This window comes from Pleurodeles waltl, chromosome 6, assembly GCF_031143425.1.
Source record: "Pleurodeles waltl isolate 20211129_DDA chromosome 6, aPleWal1.hap1.20221129, whole genome shotgun sequence".
NCBI lineage: Eukaryota > Metazoa > Chordata > Amphibia > Caudata > Salamandridae > Pleurodeles > Pleurodeles waltl.
Genome location: NC_090445.1, coordinates 461,454,040 through 461,477,536, shown reverse-complemented (window position 1 = coordinate 461,477,536; position 23,497 = coordinate 461,454,040).

Sequence of the window (23,497 nt, the reverse complement as noted above, 5' to 3'; positions counted from 1 at the left end):
CAAACGAAATGAGTTTAACTAGTGTAATATTCGAACAATCAGATAGCCCAAGAGAACAGTAAATAATCAGTATACACTAATATTTACAGCAAGTACACAAGTCTGTACACTGTCCCATAAAATGTCCATGGACCAGTGGTCCCAAAAAGCATGGGCGAAGCCCACAGATGACACCTGCCTCGAAACGGAGAGAACACTGCAGGGACATCAGGTCAAAAAAAAAACAGGCACCTCAGGGGGAAGGGGAGGGGGGCACCTCAACCGGATGATGGGACGACGCCACTGCTCCTCAAGGGGGCTCCATGGCCACTGCCTGATCCTGGGGAGTGTAAAGCCACAGTCTCTCAAGTCTCTCAAGTGGGTGGTTTGCCCACTGCTTGGTCCTGGGTAGTGCAAAGCCACAGTCTCTCAAGTGGATAACAGTCTCCACTGGTTCTGGAGGGGGCATGGTGCCCAGAGTGCTTCATCCTGCCAAGGACAGAGGTAGTGGATGTCATTCTCCACTGGTTCTGGAGGGGGCTTGGTGCCCCGAGTGCTTCATCCTGCCAAGGACTGTGTTAGTGGATGCTTTTCTCCACTGGTTCAGGAGGGGGCTTTGTGCCCAGAGTGCTTCATCCTGACAAGGACTGTGTTAGTGGATGCTTTTCTCCACTGGTTCTGGCGGGGGCTTTGTGCCCAGAGTGCTTCATCCTGACAAGGACTGTGTTAGTGGATGCTTTTCTCCACTGGTTCTGGAGGGGGCTTTGCGCCCAGAGTGCTTCATCCTGCCAAGGACTGTGTTAGTGGATGCTTTTCTCCACTGGTTCTGGAGGGGGTTTTGCGCCCAGAGTGCTTCATCCTGTCAAGGACTGTGTTAGTGGATGCTTTTCTCCACTGGTTCTGGAGGGGGCTTTGTACCCAGAGTGCTTCATCCTGCCAAGGACTGTGTTAGTGGGTGCTTTTCTCCACTGGTTCTGGAGTGGGCTTTGTGCCCAGTGATGCTGCTCCTGGGGAGTGGCATGTTGACTTAGTCTCACCTGTGTGTCACAGCCATGTGATGCACCCGGAACAGGTAGCATGATACTCCATGGAGGCAGACCCACACTCCATCCTGCGGCGACTTAGGCTGCCAATTGCTGGTTCGTGTCAGTGCTGGAGGTGGTGTCTCAAGTGGCGTGTCCAGGGTCCAGGACGTCACCTGCAGACACTGACGGCTGCACACTGGGGATGGGGCTGATGTCCGACAGAGCGGCATTGGCTGTGCACATGGTGGTGCTAATGGTGGTGCAGGCAGCGGTGGCTGCAGTGGAGATGCTGCCAGTGCTGGCCGTGGTGCAAGTGACTGTTGCGGTGGATGGAGACACCATACCGTCTCCTGCAGCCTCGGATGGCTGATCCTTGGGGAGGATGCTGCAGACTGACGTTGTGGCAGCGACAGTGCATGGTGCAGGTGGCGGTACAGGTGGCGCTGCAGGTGGCGGTGCAGGTGGCGCTCGGAGCGGCGGTGGTGACTGGGGTGCATGTGGCTGCATGTGGCTGCCATCCCTGATGAGTTGGTGGTCACCAGCCCCTCACCAGATGACATTGTGGCCAGAGGTGATGTGCCCTTTGGCTTCTGGCCCTTCCCCATCTTGACAGTCGCTGTAGGGACCTTGGCACTGTCCTCTCTGTATTTGTGCGAGGCCATGCTGGGTGGGTGGTGTGACTGTCCCCTGCTTGAAGCGGTCCCTTTATGAGCTTTGCAGGTGGTAGAATAGGGTGGTCCTTCGTTTCCATCAGTGGCACACTGGTAGCTCTGACAGGTGCCCCCTTTGACTGTACTGGAGTAGCAGGGACCACAGCGGATGCATATTTGGTGGCTGAGGTGCTGGCCTGGGACCTAGACATCCTATCCCTAGGAGAAGGACGGGGGAAGGTTTAGGGAAGAGCTCAAGGTTAGCTAGGCAATTTTTTTTTGACACAATGGGATGGGAAGATGGAGGGGGTCAAAGAGTGGAGGAAGAGTTAGTGGTAGTAGGAGGTGTATGTCTGCTGAGTTTGGGTGAAGGTGCATGGGTTGGAGGCTGTTGTGAGGTGGATGGCTGTTGAGTGGGTGTGTGCCGGCGTTTGTGTACTTTGGGAGGAGGGCTCACAGACACACTGGAAGAAGACACAGGGGACATGTGAATGGTAGAGGGAGTGTTGATTGCACGTGAGCGGTGTGTAGTGATGGGCGTGCTAGTAATGGAGGCAGTGGCTGAGGATGTAATGCATGCAGGTGTGAGTGCAGATGAGACAGAGAGGGAGGTGGAGGATGTGGAGGAGGGGGACACAGTGGAGGAAGTGGATGTTGGTATGTCTGCATGGGTATGGTGCTGGTGTGAGTACCTGTGGGATGTGTGGTGCTTATGTTTGCCTGAACCACTTTTGTGTGTTGATGTGTATGCATGCTAGTCTGATGGTGTGGTTGGGATAGGCTGAGTTAGAGGGGATTGGGTCTGGGTAGAGGAAGTTGGAGGGGGGAGGCTTGACACAGGGACAATGGCTGCCATAAGTGCTGAGACCAGAGTCTGAAATGCTCTCTGTTGGGCCACCACACCAGAATGAATGCCCTCCAGGTATGCACCGGTTTGCTGCAAATCCCTCTCGACAACATGGATCGCATTCAGAATGGTTGACTGCCCAACAGTGAGGGATATGAGGAGGTCAATAGCCTCCTCACTGAGGGCAGCAGGGCTGACTGGGGCAGCGCCTGAGGTGCCTGGGGCGAAGGAGATGCCCACCTTCTTGGGTGAGCGGGCACGGGAAACACTCTGAGGGGCTGCTGGGAGGGCGGTGCTGGTAGGGGGGGTGGCGGCTGTACCTGTTGTTGCGGTGGGCACAGAGGTGCCCGCTACCGCAAAGGAGCTCCCATCAGAGGAGGAGTTGCTGTCGCTGGTGTCCCCTTTCTGTTCCCGTCGTGGAGCTCCCTTTGCCCTCTGTCCCACCGGTGCCTTCAAACTCCGTAGATTCTCCCTTATGGGCTATGTGGGATGCAGCTCCCTCCGTCGCCTTTGCCTCTGTTCCTCCGCCAGATTATGCTAATGCACTTAAGGACAGGGTGACAAAACAAGAAGGGGGGGAAAGACAGAGGATACACATGGTCATTGACAGCAACACCTCTTCCATTGGCGGACACAACACACAGGGAGCAGTCCTATGCACTAGGCCATGCAGTAGCAGTTAGTAGGAAAATCACCTGCCCATGGGGGACTATGCCTAACCCCATTTGCTGCACACCTGGAACCCACAAGAGGCTGACTATTTGTAGTTGCCCACTAACACTATTGGGGTTGGAGTGCCACAGAGCCTGCGTAACAAGGGACCTACCCTACCAAGTTCACCCTGGCCTAGGGGAACCCACAGCCCACATCCCCCACCCAGACACCTCATAAAGCGTGCAGAGTCAGCTGAATGAGACTGTACTCACCCCCTTGTGGCTGCTGTGATGCCCTCAAGCACCCATCCAACTCCGAATATGCCACCACCAGGATCAGGAACATCGGGGGGGGTCATGGTGCAACAGGCACCCCTTCCACGTTGGGAGGCCAGCCCCAGCTGGGCCTCTGCCGTCTTCTTGCTCCAGCGGCGCAGGTCCTCCCATCTCTTGCAGCAGTGGGTGCTCCATCTATGATAGACCCCCAGAGTCCGCACGTCCTTGGCGATTGCACGCCAAATACCCTTCTTCTGGTGGGCGCTGACCTAGAGGAAAGGTATAGGATGAAAGGAAATTACTCCCCGTCCGGTTCGTCATACTCATTACCCACCAGTTCCCACCCATGCACTGACACACATGCACTCACCATACCCACACATGGCCTCAGCCCCCAACCCCACATGTATCTTCCATCCACACCACTCCATACATTCATGGCCCACGCTTCATGCTCACAGTGTACTCACCTGTTTGTCTGGAGGACCGTAGAGTAGCGTGTACTGGGGGAGGACCCCATCCACTAGTCTCTCCAACTCCTCCGAAGTGAAGACAGTGGCCCTTTCCCCAGAAACTCGAGCCATTGCCGCTTCCAGACACAGGTCACATCAGCAGTTGCAGTGTAGGTCCCCTCCTGTTGAAAGTCAGGTATCAAGTGAGTGAAAAGATAGAAAATGGCAGTCACGTCCATGGCGTTGTGTAACGTCACCGCCGGTGTACATCGTCATTGCCTCCTGGATCCCATAGGGCCTAATGATAACCAATGCTGAATTGCACAGCGGTCTTCGACCGCCTCCCGTGACCCTGCACAACACCAGCGCAGTTACCTCATTTCCCCTTGTCCCTCCTTACAGGTCAGGCAGCCGCCATTTCAGGGTGGCACATGGCATGGCACCTAACTGCGTCACACCACATTTGGGCAGAAATACGGACAGACAACGCCACACACGGATTTACTCACATTACAGCAAAAACACTTGTGCAACCTATGTGGTAAATGACCATCTCCTCACCATTCTCCTCCGTAGGGCACATCCGCTGGGGCAGATGAAGAGATGGCGTCATCCTCCGGTGTACAGACCCCTGGTGGACCTCTCGACAATGAAAGCCAGACACATCATTATCACCTACAGAATTGATTGTGCCGCAATCCAAGAACTGTGTGCCCAATGGGAGCCTGACCTGATGTCAGCTATCCGCCATCCCACAAGTATCCCCCCTCTACTGCAGGTCCTGTCAGTGCTCCATTTCATGGCAAGTGGTTCCTTCCAAACAACAGTGGCCATGGCATCAGGGATGTCTCAGCCAATGTTTTCTAACGTGTTGACCAGAGTGTTGTCAGCCCTGCTGAAACACATGCATAGCTACATCATTTTCCCCCAGGTGGAGGATTTGCCCACAGTGAAAGCTAACTTCTATGCCCTGGGACATATCCCTAACATAATTGGTGCCATTGATGGTACACATGTGGCATTTGTCCCCCCGCAAATATGAACAGGTGTACAGAAATAAAAAAAGCTACCATTCTATGAATGTGCAGATGGTGTGTTTGGCAGATCAGTACATTACTCATGTGAATGCCAAGTATCCTGGCTCTGTGCATGACGCTTACATTTTGAGGAATAGCAGCATTCCTTATGTGATGGGATAACTCCAGAGGCACCATGTGTGGATAATAGGTGAGGCCAAGGTCCCCACACAGTATGAATAGGTGTCTGGGTTTGGGTTAGTCCCTAAGGGTTAGTGTGTGTCAGATTAACAGATTTCCCTCGACATTTGCAGGTGACTCTGGTTACCCCAGCCTCTCATTGCTACTGACCCCTGTGAGGAATGCCAGGACAAGGGCAAAGGAATGCTACAATGAGGCACATGGGCGAACCAGGCCTATTATTGAGCGGACTTTCGGCCTCCGGAAGGCCAGATTCTGGTGCCTCCATGTAACAGGTGGCTCCCCATACTACTCACCGAAGAAGGTGTGCCAGATAATCGCGGCATGCTGCATGTTGCACAACCTGGCTTTGCGACGCCAGGTGCCTTGTCTGCATGAGGATGGGCCTGATGATGGTTTTATGGCAGCTGTGGAGCTTGTGGACAGTGAGGAAGAGGAGGCAGAGGAAGAAGATATTGACAACCGAAACAACATCATCATGCAGCACTTCCAGTGAGACACAGGTAAGAGTCTGGCACTGCTCATCTCATATCTGACTACTATAGGACATTGTATAAGTCAGCCTCTTAACCTCTGTGTACGGACCCTGACAGTTCACTTTGGCTTTCCATTTCACAGATCTGGGTACCTCATTCTGCCTTCTGCTATGTTTACTGCTGTCCAACAACTGTCATGCATTGGTATGTGAAAATGAACATTAACATTGATATTTGTCGAAGAAGTTGTAATTATACATTTGTGAAGTACAGACTGAATCCAGATTCTTTTGTGATTCAAGGGTGTTTATTTATGGACTAATGTGTATAGGGGTATGTGGAAGGGGCTGTGGTGACGGTGGAGGAATGTCCAGGGTAGAGTCCAGTCTCTTGGTTATCACAGGTGCATTGTCCAAGGGGGCATAGGAACTGGAGCAATGGTAGTTCAAGGTGGACAGGGTGACATAGTGGGACAGAAGGGTGACAATCAGGAGAGTCTTATTTCCTGGCGGTGGTCTTGACAATGTTCTCTGTCTTCTACCTGCATTGCAGGGACCGTTTGCAGAGTGTTTTTTCTTCTGCAGGGGGTGGGGTGCTGGTGGCCTGTTCGTCCTGTGGCGGGACCTCCTGTCCACTAGTGCTGGTGGACGTGGAAGGCTGTTCATCGTTTGGGCTGGTGTCAGGGACCCAGTGGTATGCCACTGTCTCCCTCATGGTGTTGGCCATGTCTGCCAGCACCCCTGCAATGGTGACCATGGTGGTTTTAATGGACTTCAAGTCCTCCCTGATCCCCAGGTATTGTCCCTCCTGCAGTCGCTGGGTCTCCTGAAACTTGGCCAGGACTGTGCCCATGGTCTCCTGGGAATGGTGGTATGCTCCCATGATGTTTGATAGTGCCTCATGGAGGGTTGGCTCCCTTGGCTTGTCCTCCCCCTGTCACACAGCAGTCCTCCCAGCTTCCCTGTTATCCTGTGCCTCTGTCCACTGAACCCTGTGCCCACTGCCACTGACCCCAGGTCCCTGATTGGCCTGTGTTTGTGGGGTTGCCTGGGGTCCCTGTAGTGGTGGACACACTGCTGATTGACGTATCCTGGGGAAAGTGGCATGGGTCCGCTGGGTGGGTGCTGTGGTGGAATTTCCTGAGGGGGAGGTACTGTGGTGGTTTGGGTCTGTGGCAGGAGAACCGACTGTCCAGAGGTCCCTGATGGGCCGGGCTGGTCATCTTGATCCAGGCGTGTAGAGCTGCTGTCATCACTGTGGGCCTCTTCTGGGGGGGGCTGGATATGGTTGGCACCTCCTGTCCGGTGACGTTGTGTAGGGGTCCTGTTGGGGTGTAAATGCATTGTTATTGTATCTGTGTGTGCCATCTTGTGCAATGGGTGTGTTTCCCTCTACTACTGTGCTTGCAATATCGCTTTAACCCTTGTGTGAGTGGTTATTGTGTACCCTGGGTGAGTCTCTCCCTTGGACATGCTTTGGTGATGGGTGTCCATGCAGGTCTGTGATGGGTGTCCATGCATTAGTGTAACATGCAGGGCTTGGTATTGGGATGTGTGGGTTGTGATAGTGGGGTATATGTGAGGTGGTGGAGTGATGGGTGTGAGGGTAGGGGTTGGGGTTTGTGATGGCATGCAGGTAGGGTGGGGGGGATATAATAGTATGGTGTTGACTTACCAGAGTCCAGTCCTCCTGCTACTCCTGCGAGGCCCTCAGAAGGCATGATCGCCAAGACTTACTCCTCCCATGTTGTTAGTTGTGGTGGAGGGGGTGGGAGTCCACCGCCAGTCCCCTGTACGGCTACCTGGTGTCTGGATACCACGGAACGTACCTTCCCCCGTAGGTCATTCCACCTCTTCCTGATGTCATCCTGTGTTCTTGGATGCTGTCCCCCTGTCATGGGTGTGGTTTGTGTAGGTGTATCAGGTGTGTGTAGTTTGAATTGTCCAATGTGGTTGTGGGTTGTGTTTTGTAAATGTGTGTGTATTTTGCGCCAAAGGTTCACCGCATTTGAATGACCACCGCGTTGATTCACGGGTTGTGATAGTGTAGGCGTATTCCTTTTGCCGTGACGGTGTGGGTTATGGTACCACCCATTTATCGCTGACCTTTGGTGTGGCAGACTTGTGCGGGTGTCTGTATTGTGGAGGATTTCTAAGTGTTGGTAATAATACCCGTAGCGGATTTCCTCCGCGGACACTGTGTGTTGGCAGCCATCAGCACGGCGGTCAGTGGACTTTACCGCCAGGGTTGTGATGAGGGCCATAATGTTTAAATACATTCTACTGCAAGGAGAGTGCATGGGAGGGGCATGAGGCCAAGTGGAAAGAGAGAGGAATGTGATTGAAAGGGTACTATGTGAGGAAAAACACAATATTTTGTAATATTACCAATAATTTTAATGACTTTAAAAACTGAACGGTAGAGAGTGTGTGCATTTTTGTCTGAATGTATGTACAAATTCCTGGTGAAATTTGGCAGACATCTCACCATACCCGACTGAAAGCATCTTTATCCAACTATTTATCAGAAGATTAATTGTGGGGGGTGGAGCACCCCCTCCTCCTCAAGCTACACCCCTGCTTCTGGTATCTTTGCATAAAGCAGTCAGGCTTAACTTAGAGGAAATATGTAAAGTATCTATGCAGGCAACAAACAGTAATAAAGTGAAAACACAACACAAGAAAAATCCCACAACAATTTAGAGAAATAAAGTAAATGTAATAAGTTATTTGATACCTAAATGACAAAAATACAATGAGTAGCACCAGATTCATGAATTTGTAAAGTTTAAGGTAAAAACAAGTGCCTCAAAGATCAAAGTGCTAACTGCAGACATCTAGTCACACAAAACCATGTCAAAGTGGAAAATATGGCTGACCATGAGGAAGCACTGATTAGATACTAATAGAAGATTGGCCCTGGTTGGCACTTACCTTCAGACTTAAAGAAATGTCAGGAAAGTCATCTCTGAGAAAGTAATGGTTCAGCAGGGCAAGGCTGCAGGTGGTGTCCCAAGAGGAGATATTGTCATTGGGGAGGCCTTAGAAAAAGTATCTGTGAATATTTCCACATTCAAGCTGGAGGCTGTAGCCAATGAGGGCTCTACGCGGCCAAATAACCTTCCTGCAAAGGACTGGTGGACAGGGTTTGCTGTTGCAGAGAAGAACGTAGTGAGAGCTGCCACAAAGTCAGGCCTCCCGGCTATGCACCTTGTGTGGGGTAGATGAGCAGGTTGGCCCAGTCTCCAATAAGTTCTCAAGTCAGTTTTTAGACAAAAATGTTTTAAGTCCAAAGTTTGGGATTTTGGCTATTTAGACACATTTAGCACTACACAAGAGGGTCCAGAACTGTGCAGAGGGGCACCACTTGGATATTTGGGACTCACTGAGGCTGTATCCTGGTGCGGGTGCAAGATAGCTGAAGCCTTGTTTGACCCTGAGTATCTGATCAGGAGGCCAGCCAGCTAGCCCTTGGAGTCACTCTGGTAGTCCTGGGTTCAAGAAGTGGAACAAAGGTCAAGCAGCAGGACAGACCTCTGAAGGTTCAAGGCAGGTTTCAGACAGCAACACTGTTTTTCCAGGTACAGCAAAGCAGTATTCTGAAGTACACTGAAGGCCATAGCAGTAGGCAGTCCTCTGAGAGTCCTTCCACAGGTACAGAAAGTGGAGTGAAGAGTAGGTTTGAGAGTACTTTTTTTATACCTGGTGCCTTATTTGAAGTATGATAAGTTTCTAGAGTATTCCCTTTGAAGTGCTTGATGTTTCCTGCCTCCCCTCCCCGGATCCAGGCTGGCTGCATGAACAATGATGTGTTGTCAAGTCCTTTGTGTGAAGGGTAGGGCACAGCCTATTGATTTGCAAGTAGGGCTGTGCCCAGCTCCACCCCCATTCTTCGAGTGATGGCTCATCCTGGCACAATTAATCCCTTAATTGTATTGTTGTTTTTGAGGAATAAACAAAGTCCAACTGCCAACTGCACCCAGTCACATGACCCAGACATAGGCTGCAGGCACCAAAGGGGAGAGAAAAATGGCAACTTCCTAAAAGTGGTATTTTAAAAATTGATAAATTTAAATTCAACTTTACCATTGAAGAGGAATTTAATTTAAATTTATCAGACACCGAACATGAAATCCTTACCTGCACCCAATCAAAAGTTAGCTCTTATTTAATGTAAAAAGACAACCCAATATTATCCTAGGGGAGAAGAAGGCCTCACAGTTGTGAAAAACAAATATGTTCGTTTTTCACTACCAGGGCAAACTTAAATGTATATAGCTACACATCTAATTACAGTGCACCCTTCCTTGGCAAGGGGGCTATTTTGACAAGTTTAATTCACAGTTTAAAACTGGATTGAGGCTGCAGTGGCAGAACTGGAACCTGATTTAAATTAAGGCGCTACGTAAGTGCAGCCACACTAGTAGCATTTAATTTATAGTTCTGGATATGTTGTACATCAATTTACTAAGGACATATAAGTAAATTAAATATTACAATCAGGTGTAAGCCAATTTTAACCTGTTTTAGGGAGTGAGCACAATCACTTTACCACTGCTTAGTATTGTTTAGCAGTGGTAAAGTGCACAGAGACCTAAGGTTAGCAAAATGAATTCAGCAAATATAGGGGAGGTGAAGGCAAAAGGTTTGGGGTGTCCTTGCAGACAGGACAAAGATCAACATTGTTGAAACGTTAATGAAAATAAATAGAGATAGTCTTGGTAACTAGATTTATGGGCAGATTATACCCTTTGGCAAAGGGAGAGAATGAATTAGCTCAAGCTGTTACTCTTGATCCTCTACTAACTAACCTCACTGGAAAACCTTCTTGGCTTACTGAGGATGTTACTTTAATTGACCCAGTAGAAGATAAAGTAGAGGCTGCCATAAAAAGAGTTAATTGACCAGACATATATGCAGTGTCTACTTCTCAGTCTTTAGTTAAAGATTTTCATGCCCTATCTTCTGCTATCCAGTGGGGTGAGGGCTTGGGTTTCTCATACCTCTCCTTGAACTTCACAAATGTGTTGCATGGAGGTACAATATTAGGGCCTGATTTTGATCTTGGCAGTGTTACCACCCAGCCGCATCAGTGGAGGACTCAAAAAGACCGTCAAGTCACCAGTGGTCTCTCTGCCATGTTTAGATGTTGCAGCTCTGCAAGCAGTTGACTGGCGACAGATTGCTGCCAGAGGGAGAAAGCAGTGGGACCTAATAGACTTCGTACAATGACAGGGGCTATGGTATAGAGGTAAGTGACACATAAAATGTCCCCCTACACCACACACTACAAAACATACCACATACACACAATAACCCATTGCCAATCCAACACACCACACAACCCGTACATGCCAAAGACACACATTGACATACATACATGCAGCAACATTCACACACCATTGAAGCTGCACTCACCAGAACACAACCACAACTACAAACCCATCTACACAAACAAATTCATACACAAGCAAAACTATACATATCATGACGACTTCCGTCACACAACAACAACACTCACCTGAATGTGTCACACTGCAACACAACATATACAACAACATCTATCCATATGCAAGTCACACATATCCCGACTGTTAGAAATGGGGTCTTTGGTTGGCAGTCAGGTTTCCCCTGTCCAAGCAATAACCCTAACTCTAGCCAGGGTAAAGGAGAATCACACTCAGTCAATCCCCGATCACCTCCTTGGTAGCTTGGCACAAACAGGCAGGCTTAAATCAGAGACAATGTGTTAAGTATTTGTACAAACAAACATTGAAAAAAATATTAAGGCCCTCATTATGACATTGGCGTTAAGTGCTGCTTACCACCATGATGACTGCCGCCAACATACCATGACCGCGGCGGTATACCGCTATGCATATTATGACATACACATAGAAATCTGCCACTATACAGGCACACACACACGTCTGCCAGCCCACAGGTCAGTGATAAAATGGTGGTACCAAAACCCACACCGTTACGCCAACAGAAATACGCCCACAGCATTATGACCCACGAATCACTGCGACGGACATTCAACCGCGGTAAACAATTGGCGGTGCAGACCGCCGCACTCAAAATACACACACACATACAAAACAACACCACATTGGACCATTCAAACTACACACACCTGACACAGATACGCACACCACACAACTATAAAACACACACACTACCCACAACCCTTTCCGTAAAAAAAATGAAAACTGAGAGAGAGGCAAGCCAGGAGCACCCATTGAATCAGAGCCACAGAACACCATCACCCATACACCATCCACGAACCTCACAGCACACACCCCAACACATCACCCCACACACCCTCACACACACCACTCACACTACACCCATGGCACCACAAAAACACCCCAGGTTCTCAGAGGAGGAGCTAAGGGTTATGGTGGAGGAAATCATCCGGGTAGAGCCACAGCTATTCGGATCACAGGTGCAGCAGACGTCCATTGCTAGGGAGATGGAGCTATGGAGGAGAGTCGTGGACAGGGTCAACGCCGTGGGACAGCACCCCAGAACAAGGAATGACATCAGGAAGAGGTGGAACGACCTATGAGGGAAGGTGCGTTCCATGGTTGCAAGACATCAGATAGCTGTACAGAGGACTGGTGGTGGACCCCGACCTCCTCCCCCACAACTAACAACATGGGAGGAGCAAGTCTTGGCGATCATGCATCCTGAGTGCCTGGCAGGAGTAGCAGGAGGACTGGACTCTGGTAACTCAAATCTTTACTACTTTATCCCCCCTACCTGCAGGCCATCACAAACTCCTACCCCTACCCTCACCCCCATCACTCCACCACCTCACATATACCCCACCATCACAACCCACCCATCCCAGTACCAAGCACTGCATGCTACACCAATGCATGGACCCCCAACACAGACCTGTATGGACCCCCATCACCACAGCATGCACACTAGTGACAATCACTTAGCCAACCAAATCACAAATCACACAGGCCAAAGCTGCATGGCTGATAACAACCATAGAGGGAAACATACCCATGCACAAGATGGCACACGCAGAAACAATAACACTGCATTTTCATCCCCACAGGACCCCCACACAATGTCACCGGAGAGGAGGTGCCAGCCACATCCAGTCCTCCCCAGAATCAAATCAAATCAAATCAAAAACATTTATAAAGCGCGCTACTCGCCCGTGAGGGTCTCAAGGTGCTAGGGGAGGGGGGGTTACTGCTGCTTGAAGAGCCAGGTTTTGAGCTGCCTCCAGAATGCAGATTGGTCCTGGGTGGTGCTGAGGTTGGCGGGGAGGGAGTTCCATGTATTGGCCGCCAGGTAGGAGAAGGATTTCCCACCTGCCGTAGTGCGGCAGATGCGAGGGACGGCGCTGAGTGCGAGGTTGGCGGAGCGAAGTTGACGAGTGGGTGTGTAGAAACTGAGGCGACGATTGAGGTATTCGGGTACCTTGTTGTGGAGTGCTTTGTGTGCGTGGGTGAGGAGCCGGAAGGTGATCCTTTTGTTGACGGGAAGCCAGTGCAGGTGTCCCAGGTGGGTGGAGATGTGGCTGTTGCGGGGTATGTCGAGGAAGAGGCGGGCAGAGGCGTTTTGTATTCGCTGAAGACGTTTCTGGAGTTTAGCAGTGGTTCCTGCGTATAGGGTGCTTCCGTAGTCCAGGCGGCTTGTGACGAGGGCGAGGGTCACAGTTTTTCTGGTGTCGGCAGGGATCCAGCAGAAGATCTTTCGGAGCATGTGGAGAGTGAGGAAGCAGGAAGATGATACGGCGTTGGCTTGTTTGGTCATGGTGAGAAGTGGGTCCAGGATGAATCCGAGGTTGCGTGTGTGGTCTGAGGGGGTTTGTGCGGTGCCAAGGGCCGTGGGCCACCAAGAGTTGTCCCAGGCGGACGGGGTGTTTCCGAGGATGAGGACTTCCGTTTTGTCTGAGTTCAGTTTCAGACGGCTGAGTTTCATCCATTCTGCGACGTCTTTCATTCCATCTTGCAGGTTGGTCTTGGCGCTGGTGGGGTCCTTGGTGAGGGAAAGTATCAGCTGAGTGTCGTCGGCGTATGAGGTGATGTTGATGTTGTGTTTGCACATGATGTCGGCGAGGGGGCTCATGTAGACATTGAAGAGAGTCGGGCTGAGCGAGGAGCCTTGTGGGACGCCGCAGATGATCTCGGTGGGGTCTGAGCGGAACGGAGGGAGGTAGACTCTTTGGGAGCGGTTAGAGAGGAAAGAAGTGATCCAGTCCAGGGCCTGTCCTTGGAGCGGAGGCGGGATATTAGGGTTCGGTGGCAGACGGTGTCGAAGGCAGTCGAGAGGTCGAGGAGGATGAGGGTGACTGTTTCTCCGTTGTCCATCAGAGTTCTGATGTCGTCTGTGACTGAGATGAGGGCGGTTTCTGTGCTGTGGTTGGCTCAGAATCCGGACTGGGAGGGGTCGAGTAGGTTGTTGTCTTCAAGGAAATTGGTCAGTTGCTTGTTGACGGTCTTCTCAATGACTTTGGCAGGGAAGGGGAGGAGCGAGATGGGGCGGACGTTCTTCAGGTCGCTGGGGTCCGCCGTGGGTTTCTTCAGGAGGGCGTTCATTTCCGCGTGTTTCCAGCTCTCGGGGAAGGTGGCAGAAGCAAACGAGCTGTTGATGATGGTCTGGAGATGAGGGGCGATGATGTTGTCGGCTTTGTTGAAGATGAAGTGTGGGCAGGGGCCCGAGGGGGCACCGGAGTGGATGGTGTTCATGGTAACTTTGGTCTCCTCCGCGCTGATGTGAGTCCAGCCGTTGAGGGTGATGGCTGGGGTTGTAGGTTCTGTGGTGGTTGGCTGGGTCTGGTGTCCGAAGCTGTCGCGTAGGTCGGTGATCTTACAATATAAGAAGGTAGCGAGGGAGTTGCAGAAGTCTTGTGAGGGCGTGATGGAGTTGGAGTTGGCATAAGGATTGGAGAGCTCTTTGACGATGTTGAAGAGTTCTTTGCTGTTGTGAGTGTTCTTGTCCAGTCTGTCTGTGAAGGAAGTTCTTTTGGTAGCGCGGATCAGCTGATGGTGTTCTCAGTGGCGTTTTTGAGGGCAGACATGTTTTCTACGGTGTGGTCTTTGCGCCAGGCTTTCTCGAGGGTACGGCAGGTCTTTTTGGATTCCTTGAGGGTGTCTGTGAACCATTGAGGTTTCCTGGTGCTAGTCTGTCTTGGGAGGTGTCTGAGGGGTGCGAGGTTGTCCGCGCAGTTGGTGATCCAATGAGTGAGGCTGAGGGCTGCATTGTTGGGGTCGGTGGAGAAGGTGGGTTGGTTGTTGCTGAGAGTGGAGAGTAGCTGTTCCGTGGGGATTTTGTTCCAATGTCTACGTGGGATGGGTTGTGTGCGGAGGTGGAGAGTCTTGCGTCTGAAGGTGAAGTGGACACATCTTTGGTCGGTCCAGTGTATTACGAAGGAGTGGCTGAAGGATACGTGGTTGCTGGCGGAGAAGATGGGGTCGAGCGTGTGTCCGGCGATGTGGGTGGGGGTGTTCACCAGTTGCTTGAGACCGAGGTTGTCGAGGTTGTCGAGCAGGGTGGTGGTGTTGGGGTCGTTGTTCTGCTCCAGGTGGAAGTTGAGGTCTCTGAGGAGGATGTAGCCCGGAGAGGCTAGGGCGTGCGGGGAGATGAAGTCAGCGATGGATTCGCTGAAAAGGGGGCGTGGTCCAGGGGGTCTGTAGATGAGAGTTCCTCTGAGGGTGGTCCTGGGGTCGGTGTGGATCTGGAAGTGCATGTGTTCGGTGGCAAGGGGGGTGTCTTCGGTGGAGGTGGTGACATTGATGGAGTCCTTGAAAACGATGGTGATTCCTCCGACTTGGTTGGTGCGGTCTCTCCTGGTGATCTTGTGGCCATCGGGGATGGCTATGGCGATGTCGGGGCCGAGGAGGCGCTCATCCAGGTCTCGGTGATGAAGGCGACGTCCGGTGCGGTGGAGTCCAGGAGGTCCCATAGTTCAATGGCGTGCCTGTGGACGGAGCGTGCGTTGATGAGGATGCATTTGAGGTGGTTATTGGCGCATGGGCTGGTGGGTGGGATGCAGTCGCGGTGGAAGGTGTATTTGCAGGTAAGGCATGCGAAGGGTCCATGGGTGCGTTTCGGGTTGGCTAGGAAGCAGGTTCTGGAGCGTCCCGGGTTGAGAACGTGAAGGGAGGTGGGGTCGTAGCGGTGCTGTGGGATTTGGGAGTGCTGGGGGCCAGGGGTCGTGGCGCTGGGCGCGGTCCAGGTGCGGACGGGCGCAGGCGGGCTTGCCTTTGGCGCGCCTTCTGTGCGCGGCCGCGCAGCGGCCACCTAAGAGGCAGGAGGGAGGTGAGAGGTCTGCTGGGGGCGGGAGGGGGGGGTGACGAATGGGAACGGGGCGGGGCCGAGCGGGGGTGGCGGCGGGAAAGCAGAGGGCGGGGGGGTCAGATAGAGGAGAAGGGAAAGAAGATAGGGAAGGGGGATTACAGAGGAGGAGAGGAGTCAGGAAGAAAAGAAGAGAGGAATAGAAGAGGAAGGAGAGAAGACCACAGAAGAAGAGGAGAGAAGAGTCCAGAAAAAGAGGAGAAGACCACAGAAGAAGAGGAGAGAAGAGTCCAGAAGAAGAGGAGAAGACCACAGAAGAAGAGGAGAGAAGAGTCCAGAAGAAGAGGAGAAGACCACAGAAGAAGAGGAGAGAAGAGTCCAGAAGAAGAGGAGAAGACCACAGAAGAAGAGGAGAGAAGAGTCCAGAAGAAGAGGAGAAGACCACAGAAGAAGAGGGGAGAAGAGCACAGAAGAACACAGAAGAAGAAAAGAGCACGCAGAGAAGAGTACAGAAGAAGAAAAGAACACGCAGGACGGGGTGCAGAGGAGGAGAAGAGCACAGAAGAACACAGAAGAAGAAAAGAACATGCGGGACGGGGTGCAGAGGAGGAGAAGAGCACAGAAGAACACAGAAGAAGAAAAGAACACGCAGGACGGGGTGCAGAGGAGGAGAAGAGCACAGAAGAACACAGAAGAAGAAAAGAACACGCAGGATGGGGTGCAGAGGAGGAGAAGAGCACAGAAGAACACAGAAGAAGAAAAGAACACGCAGGATGGGGTGCAGAAGAAGAGAAGAACACAGAAGAAGAAAAGAACACGCAGGATGGGGTGCAGAGGAGGAGAAGAGCACAGAAGAAGAGCAGAGCAGGAAGCAAATGCGGTGAGGAAGAAGAGAACAGAAGAGAAGAACACAGAGGAAGAGCAGAGCACAAGGAAAACGCGGTGAGGAAGAGGAGAAGAGAAGAGAAGAACACAGGAGAAGAGCAGAACCGGAGGAAGATGGCTACCAGAGGGAGGAGCAGAAAGCTAAGGGAGATGGACAGAGAGAGGACAGCAGAGGTACGAAGAAAAAGTTGGAGGACAGAGCAGAAGACAGAAGTTCAGAAAAACAGAGGTGAGTAACGAGGGGATGGGCGAGGGGCTGGGCGGGGGGAGTACTTACGGTTTAGCTGGTCTTGCTGGGAGGTGTCAGGAGCCTGGGCAGGTGGAGCTGCAGTGGCGGGGGAAGCGACCTACCCTAGGGTCAAGGGTCACTGACTCTGCCGCGCAGCAGCCGCCATGAGAGGGAGGAAGGGGAGGAGGGGTCAGCTGGGGGTGGGAGGCGGGAGGGGGGCGACGAATGGGAGCGGGGGGGCAGGGCCGAGCAGGGGTGGCGTCGGGAAAGCAGAGGGCGGGGGGTCAGATAGAGGGGAAGGGAAAGAAAATAGGAAAGGGGGGATTACAAAGGAGGAGAGGAGTCAGGAAGAAAAGAAGAGAAGAGAGGAATAGAAAAGGAAGGAGAGAAGACCACAGAAGAAAAGGAGAGAAGAGTCCAGAAGAAGAGGAGAAGACCACAGAAGAAGAGGAGAGAAGAGTCCAGAAGAAGAGGAGAAGACCACAGAAGAAGAGGGGAGAAGAGCACAGAAGAACACAGAAGAAGAAAAGAGCACGCAGAGAAGAGTACAGAAGAAGAAAAGAACACGCAGGACGGGGTGCAGAGGAGGAGAAGAGCACAGAAGAACACAGAAGAAGAAAAGAACTCGCAGGACGGGGTGTAGAGGAGGAGAAGAGCACAGAAGAACACGGAAGAAGAAAAGAACACGCAGGACGGGGTGCAGAGGAGGAGAAGAGCACAGAAGAACACAGAAGAAGAAAAGAACATGCAGGACGGGGTGCAGAGGAGGAGAAGAGCACAGAAGAACACGGAAGAAGAAAAGAACACGCAGGACGGGGTGCAGAGGAGGAGAAGAGCACAGAAGAACACTGAAGAAGAAAAGAACACACAGGATGGGGTGCAGAGGAGGAGAAGAGCACATAAGAACACAGAAGAAGAAAAGAACATGCAGGATGGGGTGCAGAGGAGGAGAAGAGCACAGAAGAAGAGCATAGCAGGAAGAAAATGCGGTGAGGAAGAAGAGAACAGAAGAGAAGAACACAGAGGAAGAGCAGAGCATGAGGAAAACGCGGTGAGGAGGTAGAGAACAGAAGAGAAGAACACAGAGGAAGAGCAGAGCACGAGGAAAATGCGGTGAGGAAGAGGAGAAGAGACGAGAAGAACACAGGAGAAGAGCAGAACCGGAGGAAGATGGCTACCAAAGGGAGGAGCAGAAAGCGAAGGGAGATGGACAGAGAGAGGACAGCAGAGGTATGAAGAAAAAGTTGGAGGACAGAACAGAAGACAGAAGTTCAGAAAACACTGGCCACACTGAAGAAGAGCCCTCGGCCTCCGCGAGTGCGCAGGAGGCCCCGCCACAGGAACAGGCCACCAGCACCCCTCCCCTTGCAGAAGGAGAACCACCATGCAAAATGTTCCTGCAATTCAGACAGAAGCTAGAATAACATTGCTAAGACCCCCGCCAGGAAATAAGACTCCCCTGAATGTCACCCTTGTGTCCCACTCTTTCACCCTGTCCACCTTGAACTGCTGTTGATCCACTTCCTACGCCCCCTTGGACAATGTATCTGTGATACCAATAGACTCTATCCTGGACATTTCTCCACCATTACCCCAGCCCATTGCAATACCCCCCACACTTATTATCACTGAAATAAACACCCTTGGAACTAATACAAGTATGGAGTCTGTCAATTGATTGAAATATGTATTAGTTTAACAAGCTGTAAACATTGCAATTCAAATGTGCAGTTATATTTACATAGGTATGACCTGTAGTGGGCAGCAGTAAACACACCAGGAGCCAGAGTGGGGCACATATATCTGAAAGTAGAGATGCCAAAAGGGTACAGTAAGTGGCCATAGAAATAGGGAAATCAGGCTGCCATGTACAATGTCCAAAACAAAACTGCAATGGAAGGTGAAGTTACAGTGTCTTACCTGTGTGTCACTGAAAGTACTGCTGAATTATAGTAGTTCTGTTGTCCACATCCTCTTCCTCTGAGTCCTCTTCATCACTGGCGCCACCGCTGCCACAAGACCATCTCCAGGCTCATCCTCCTGCAGAAAATGCACGTGGCGTCTGAAGGCCAGGTTGTACAACATGCAACGATGATCTGGCACACCTTCTTGGGTGAGTAGTACAGGGATCCACCTGTCATATGGAGGCACCGCAATCTGGCCTTCAGGAGGTAAAAGGCTCACTCAATGATCTTCCTTGTATGCCCATGTGCCTCACTGTAATGTTTCTCTGCCCTTGTCCTGGGATTCCTCACTGGGGTCAGTAGCCATGAGAGGTTGGGGTAACCACAGTCACCTGTAAATATCGAGGAATACCTGCTAGCCAGACACTCACCCTTAGGGCCAATCCCACACCCATATGTCTACATCAACTGGGTGGGGACCATGGGCTCACCTATTAGCCACACCCTTTGTCTCTGGAGTTGAGACATCACATATGGGATGCTGCTATTCCTCAAGATAAAGGCATCATGCACAGAGCCAGGATACTTTGCATTGACATGGGAGATGTACTGGTCTGCCAAACACACCATCTGCACATTCAGAGAGTGAAAGCTCTTTCGATTTTTGAACACCTGTTCATTTCTCCGGGGTGGGACAAAGACAATATGTATACCATCAATAGCACCAATGATGTTGGGGAAATGTCCCATTGCATAGAAGTCACCCTTCACTGTGGCCAAATCCTTCACCTGGGGGAATACGATATAGCTGTGCATGTGTTACATCAGGGCAGAAAACACTCTGGTCAGCACATTTGAGAACATAGGCTGTGACATCCCTGATGCCATGGCCACTGTCGTTTGGAAGGAACCACCTGCCAAGAAATGGAGCACTGACAGGACCTGCACTAGAGTGGGGATACCTGTGGGGTGGCGGATGGCAGAAATCAGGTCTGGCTCCAATTGAGAACACAGCTATGTGACTGTGGCCCTATCAAGTCTGCAAGTTAGGATAATGTGCCTGCCCTCCATTGTTGCCAGGTCCACCAGGGGTCTGTACACGGAGGTATGTCTCAATTTCCTATTCATCCTCAGCGGTTCAACTCTAGGGTGAAAAACAGTGAGCAGAAGGCCATATTCAAACATATACTCAGATTAATATGCTATGTTTGTTTTACAGAATAATATGTTGACTTGTAAGTCAGTTGATGTGTCTATGTCTGCTGTAACGCAGTTAGATGCCATGGCCAGTGCCCCCCTGAAATGGTGGCCGCCTGACCTCTGAGGAGGGACAAGTGGAAAGGAGGTAATGCCGCTGGCGTTGTGTGCCATTGCGTGCGGCGGTAGACGACCGCCGTGCAACACCGCATTAGTTCTCATTGGGGCCTACGAGTTCCAGGAGCAAATAGTGATGTATGCCGGTGGTGACAGTATGCACCGCCGCAGACGTAACCGCCATTTTCTATCTGTTCACTCACTTGCTACCTGACCTTCAACAGGAGAGGACCTACACTGCAAGTGCTGCTGTGACCTGTGTCTGGAAGCGACCGTGGCTCGAGTGTCTGGGGAAAGGACCTCTGCCTTCACTTCGGAGAAGTTGGAGAGACTGGTGGATGGGGTCCTACCCCAGTACCGTTTACTTTATGGTCCTCCAGACCAACAGGTGAGTACAGTGTGAGCACAATGCATGGGGCATGAATGCATGGAGTGCTGTGTGTGTAAGCCTCGTGGGGGGGTGAGGGGTCCTGGGCAATGTGTATGACAGTTCAGACGGTGTGAATAATTCCTTTTCTGCTGTATTTTTTTCTGCAGGTCAGCGCCCCTCGGAAAAGGGTATTTGGCGTGCCATCGTCATGAGGTGCGGACCATGGGGTTCTTCGACAGGCGGAGCACCCACTGCCACAAACAGTGGGAGGACCTGCACCACTGGGCAAGGAAGACGGCAGAGTCCCAGCTGGGGCTTGCCTCGCAATGAGGAAGGGGTGCCTGTCGTACACTGACCCCCCTGATGTTCTGCATCCTGGCGGTGGCCTATCGGCAGTTGGATGGGCGCTTGAAGGCATCACAGCAGCCACAAGGGGGTCAGTACAGATTCAGATTCATAACTTTGCACACGTTAAGCTGTTACCTCGGTGGGGGATGTGGGCTGTGGGTGCCCCTAGGCCATGGCAAACATGGCAGGGTAGGTTTCATGATGGGCAAGCTCAGATGCACTCCAACCCCAGTAATGTTAGTGGGCATCTACTACTTGGCAGGGTCCTGTGAGTTTCAGGTGTGCAGCTAATGGCGTTAGGCATTGTACCCCATGGGCTGGTGACTAGCATTGTAACTGGTAGTGCATGGCCTAGTGCATAGGGCTGTTCCCTGTGAGTTGTGTACGCCAACGGTAGTGTTGTTGCTGGCATTGACCAAGTGTATCCTCTCTCTCTTCCCCCCTTTTTGTTTTGTCACCCTGTGCTTGTGTGCATCAGCATTATCTGGCAGAGGAACAGAGGCACCGGTGACGGAGGGAGCTGAATCCCACATGGGCCTGGAGGCCGAATCCACTGACAGTGAGGGCACCAGTGGGACGGAGGGCGAGGGGAGCACCACGACAGAGACAGGAGGGGACAGTACCGACAGAGACTCCAACTGCCCTGGAAGCTCCCTGCCGGTGGTGGATACCTCTGTGCCCACCCCAACAACAGGTACAGCCGCCACCCCCCCTATCAGGACTGCACTCCCAGCAGCCCCTCAGCATGTTTCCCGTGCCCGTTCGCCCAGGAGGGTGGGCATCTCCTTTGCCCGAGGCACCTCAGGCCCTGCCCCAGTCAGCCCTGCTGCCCTCAGTGAGGAGGCTATTGGCCTCCTGAGATCCCTCTCTGTTGGGCAGTAGGCCAAACTGAATGCCATCCAGGGTGTAGCAGGGCATTTGCAACAAACAAATGCATACCTGAAGGGCATTAACTTTGGCGTGGTGGTCCAACAGAGAGCATTCCAGGCTCTGGCCAACTCACTGATGGCAGCCATTGTTCCTGTCTCTAGCCCCCCCCCTCCAACTTCCTCTACCCAGTCCCAATCCCCTCAACCCCAGCCTATCCCAAGCACACCTTCAAACCTGCATGCACCCAAATCAACACAAGAGTGGCATAGGCAAACATAAGCACCACACTTCCTCCCACAGACTCTCACACAAGCACCATCCAGATGCAGACACACCAACATCCACTGCCTCCACTGTGTCCCCCTCCTCCTCCTCGTCCTCCTCCTTCCCATTAGCGTCTCCACTCACACCTGCATGCACTACATCCTCATCCACTACCTCCATCACCAGCACACCTATCACAACATGCCCCTCACTGGCAGTCACCACCCCCCCCCACATCCAGGCACACATCCCCTGTGTCCTCTCCACTGTGTCTGTGCCCCCTCCTACCAAAGTACACAAACACAAGCACTCAGACACCCAACAGCCATCCACCTCACAACAGCATCCAGCCCATGCACCTGCACCCAAACACAGCAGACAGACACCTCTTAAAACCACTCCCTCTTCCTCCACTCCCAAACCTTCACCCTCTTCTCCCCCAGTGTCCCTAAGACGCTTTTCCTCGCCACCATTGACCTATTCCCTGCCCCTCCCCCCATCCTTCACTTCGGGCCATGGTGGCCAGAACCCAGCCCAGCACCTCAGCCACCCAGTCCACGGGCACTGTAGTTGCTGCAGCTACTGCAGGTGTGAGATGCTCCAAGGAGGCACCCGTCAGAACAGCCAGTGTGCCTGCACCACCTGCCAAGGGCAAGAAGTGGGCACCAGCCAGCAAGGGGAAGGAGGCACCACCAGCCAGCCATGGCAGGAAGGGATCCCCAGATGGCAGAAGCAAGGAGGCACCACCATCTGATCCTAGAGAGACTGTGGCCTTGCACTCCCAAGGATCAAGCAGTGGGCAAACCACCCACTAGAGAGCTTGTGCCCTTGCACTCCCCAGGACATCGCAGAGGGCAAACCACCCACTAGAGAGACTGTGGCCTTGCACTCCCCAGGACCAAGCAATGGGCAAACCACCTACTAGAGAGACTGTGGCTTTGCACTCCCCAGGACATTGCAGAGGGCATGCAGCCCCCTCCAGGAATCGTGGCGTTGTACCATCTTCTGGCTCAGGTGCCCCCTCATTCCCCGTCCCCCTGAGGTGCCTGTGTGTTTTTGAACTGATGCCCCTTCAGTGTTCTCTCCGTATTGAGGCAGGAGTCAAGTGTGGCCTTGGCCTATGTGCTATGGCCCCGTGGGCCATGGACATTTTGGAGTGGGCATAGTCCCTCCTTTTGTATATATTGTACATATTGGTTATTATTTAAAGGACAAATTTATCTTAAATGTTACTATTACACTCATTTTACTCCATTTCTTTTGTCCTTGCATTATTCCTGATGGTTACGGGGTGTATATGTAATGTTGTTGCATCTGTTGGTGTGTATGGTGTTGGGGGTGAGGGTGTGGGTGGGGGTATTGCGTGTGTGTGTCACTCTCTTTTTCCTCCCCCCCTTGTGTGCTAGGTGCAGTACTCACCGTGGTCGTCTTCACTGGCGTTTGTGTTCCTGGTGTTTGAGGAGGTACACCAGC